Raw genomic sequence first — 4,165 nt, forward strand, 5'->3', positions numbered from 1 at the left:
TGCATTTGTAACGTCAATTTAGCCGATACGCTCTTCCAAGCGACCGTAGTTGAACCACGGGATCGATGGGTGCCTAACACCTTCCCCTCGGTCAACAGAATTCCTTAGCTAGAATCTCTGTTCGCAAACCAATTTAAGAGTCAAATGGTTTTCGAAAAGGATTTTCCAAAGGTGACTTGGCACACCGAATTATGCCAAGTGGCGAATCTGAATGAAAAATGCAAATAATCCTTTTCCGAAACAAATTTTCATTTCTTGTCACTTAAATAGTAAAGCCCTTTCGAACTTTAAAATATATCATTTCTTTTGAGCACGCAAAAAAAAGGGGTGTGACAGCTTCTGGCGACTCTGCTGGGGAGTCTGGTTACAAGTTTTCAGAATTCGAGCTATTTTTGGAGTCATATCGGCTTTATTTGGCATTACGAGTGTATAAGCATTGTTTGTGGTTATGGTTTGTGTTGTTTTCATTTTTTGTGCGTTATGGTTTGTGTTGTTTTCATTTTTGTGCATTTTCGTGCTCTTTGTTTATAGTATTTATATTATGTGTTACCGATTTATAACTGGCATCATGAGTCCACCCCCCGGCCTTCTTTCTGCAACAAGTTCGTAGTACACGTGTTGTACACAACCTCTAGTTGAGTCACCCTTATTTTAGGGGGGGAGCCGTCGGTGTTATGAAGTAGCTGGAAAGCAAAGCAGCCACTATTGACCATACGCTCCCCCGAACAACCTTGTTAGTGAACCACAACGTAGGTCAGCCTATAGGTCATGCTTATGTGCATCATACGGAGACCTAGCGGGACCCACATGGCCCTTTGTAGGAGACTCACCTCTAAAGCATCCCTACGTGCTAACTGTTGCATTTTTAAGGGTAACGTGGTCATTTGACGGATTGATTTTGAAAAAATAAAAATAAATTGTTAGAAGTAAGGTGCGTAGGCAAAAACTAAAAAATATATAGAAAAAGTGAGTTGAAAGGAATGAAAAAAGAGGAATGTCGTAGTTTATTTTAGAATTCATTATGACTTTTGTTTTTCACAATCCAAAAATTCAAAAAAGATTTTTTTTTTTTTACGTTTTGTATTTGTCTTCTCAAAGTACTGTAGATTCATTAAAAAAAAATGAAAAAAAAGAGTTTTGTTTGCCTTTTCTACTTATTTGTCATAAACAAAAATACCAAAAAGATTTTTTCTTCATAATTGGTGGCATCAGTGTCTAGCTGAAAATCTAAAAAGTTTTTTTTCTCGTTTGTCTTTGGTAGTGTCTCCTAAGTTAGGGTCAATTTATTAGTTAATCGTTAATTGTCCAATCTGGATGAACTACGCATACGTGATTCCCTTCCTTTGGGTTGGGATACGTAGGCGACCCTCGGTGGGCCCGATAATTCTTTGTGTTGGCCTTTGTCTTAGTATTAGCCCAGGTCTCTCGCCCCGTAATCTAGAGTTGTTTGCCAAGTAGACTGATTTCGGTCAGTACTTCTGTTCGACAAATTGGAGTCATGAATGTGGTCTGTCCCATCGACATATGTTGGCGTCAAAATCCCAAGGGCTGGGAATCTTCTACTCCTGTCGAATTTTTGAGATAACGTCTTATGTGTTATTACAGGATGGATTTGTCCACTAAGTCTAGAGTTCTGATGGTTGTCAAGGTGCCCAAAAAGTTAATCAAGTGGGAAATGTTTAACTATGTTGATCAGCAGAAACTGGTTAAAATATTAGGTGATCTTACGGAACTTCTGCATGTTATCCCTCGTCCAGATTTAATAGAGGTTTTGTTGACCTTTTGGGATCCGAGTAGTTTGGTATTCAGGTTTGGGGAATGTGAAATGACTCCTACTTTGGCAGAAATATCCGGTTTGTTACATTTGCCCTATATCGAGAAGGATATGATCCGAGTGCGAAATCATACTGGCGTGAGATTTTTACAGTCTTGTGGTTTAAAAAGTAAAGGTATCCGTTTGGGTTGTTTAAGTGACTTGTGGGTTTCCCTAGATTTTTTGTTCGCTAGATTCGGCCCTTGGAAGGTTTTGATTGCTTTTGGGATGAATTTCATGTGACTAAGGAGAAGTGGGAGAGAAAACGTCTTGAAGTCTTCACCCTCGCTTTGTTAGGAACTTTAGTGTTTCCACTAGAAGAAAGACGTATTAATACCCGTTTGCAATCTGTGGTGATGGCCCTATTTCATAAGGGTCAAAATGACAAGGGCATTAATCAAAAGGGCAGGTTCACTCTCATACCCATGATCTTAACAAAAATATATAAGGCTTTAACCGAAGTGAAGGAGGGAAGGAGATTTTTCAAGGGCAGTAACCTGATATTGCAGATATGGATAATGGAGCATTTGCATGCGCCTTCTTTAGTTAGACCAGACGTGTTAGATCGTTGTATTCCCAATCGAGTGAAAGCCATGGACTCCAGGTTGCGTTTGGATAAATTCTCGTTACCCATGGGAGTAGATGCTTGGATTGAATTTCTTGAATCAAGAACCGGGGATAATATTTTGTGGACTAATCTGTGGCTTCGACTGAAAATAATCTTATTGGGTTGTCAGACGCAGTTCCTTTTAGTTATGTTAGGGCTCAATTACACTAGACCATACAATCCTTCTAGGGTAATGCGCCAGTTAGGTAGGCTACAGGACGTGCCACCAGCAGTGGATCTTCTAAAGGATGTTGAGTACTTCAAGGACCAAGCCTTAGGTGAGAGCAGGTATGAGCAGTTTTGGAAGCATGCAACAAAGCTAGGTGTGGACACACTCAAAGAAAGTTTTGATAATCCGGGCTACACTCAAGGATATAGGGTTTGGCTTCAATCTATCCCTCGGGGTATCAGTCAACCTTTACCAGCGCAGCTTAGAGGGAGAATACAAGAAGAATGCATAGTAAACGATCATCAGGATGAAAGTGTAGGGTCCAAAGTAGAAACACTGAGGGTTCAGCTAGCAGATTTGTTCAAGACGGTAGAAAAGTGTCAGAATAATCTTTCCAAGTGCACTCCTCATGAAGCAGGAATACGGGCCCGAAGCTTCTTCCCCGGTATCAGGGTGTCTTTACAGGTTATGCTACAAAGTTTAAATGGGAGAAAGAGAACTTCAGAGGCAGGTCCATATCAGCCAGAGACATCACGCAGAGCACCAGTCTGAAAGAGCACTTCTTATTTTTATTCAGTTTGAGTCTTTTATGTGTCTGTCATTGTAGGGTGGTGTCGATTTCAAGTCGAAGTCAAGTTGTTTTTGGTATTAGAGTCTTTATTAGTAATTTCACCTATGTTGTCTTAGGGGTCTATAATGTTGTTTCGTATTTGTTGCTTAGTTTTAAAGTTGTCCCAAACTTTTGTACGTTTTTGTTATTTTCTTCCTTCAAAATTTTATGATGTTATGTCTTTCCTTGGTTTGTTTATTTTTGTTTTCGTAAAAAAAAAAATGATTGGCCCGAACTACGCAATATCTGATTCATGTACAGCATGATACGTAGGCAACCTACTTTTGGGTCCGATCTAATCATTTTGTTTTATTGTTTTTCATTATTTTTTGTCTTTTAAAGAAAAACAAAAGCCATAAAGAATGATAAAATAAAGGTAGATAACGAGAGAAAAGAAAAGAGCAGAGATTGATACGAAAAAAAGAGAAGAAAAAAAAGAAAAGAGAGGGAAAGAAAAATAATAATAAGTGTAGATAAAAATAGTGTAGACAAAAATCAAGATGATGTTAAAATGACCTCGCTACCCTCAAAAGTTGGTAGAAATGAGCATGAATTTAGGGCAATTTTACCAATGTGATTTCCATGCTTGTTGTGTGCCCTAATCCTAATGGATGTCGTCTTTGATGAGCATGTTCTTTCAGATAACAGTGGTAGGTTTGCAGAACTCTGGCTAGTCACCCATACTTCACTAGATCCAAAGCAAAGCTCGCCATGGCTAACAGGGAGATTGAAAATTCGCTCATTGACCCGGATCAGGATCACAGGGAAGAAAGTTCTGAACACAATGATGAGGTAGTAAGGCTCAGGCAACAATTGATAGATTTACACCGAGCATGGGCCAGCGGAATGCCTCCTCCTCCGCTCCCTGAAGGTCTTGGGAATATCTCTAACTGCCCACCGCTCTCTCAGGCACAATTCTCTGCTCCTACCGAGTTGCCTGAGCACGCGCTGGGATTCACTCCGCGA

The sequence above is a fragment of the Capsicum annuum genome, chromosome 2 (genome assembly GCF_002878395.1).
Source record: "Capsicum annuum cultivar UCD-10X-F1 chromosome 2, UCD10Xv1.1, whole genome shotgun sequence".
NCBI lineage: Eukaryota > Viridiplantae > Streptophyta > Magnoliopsida > Solanales > Solanaceae > Capsicum > Capsicum annuum.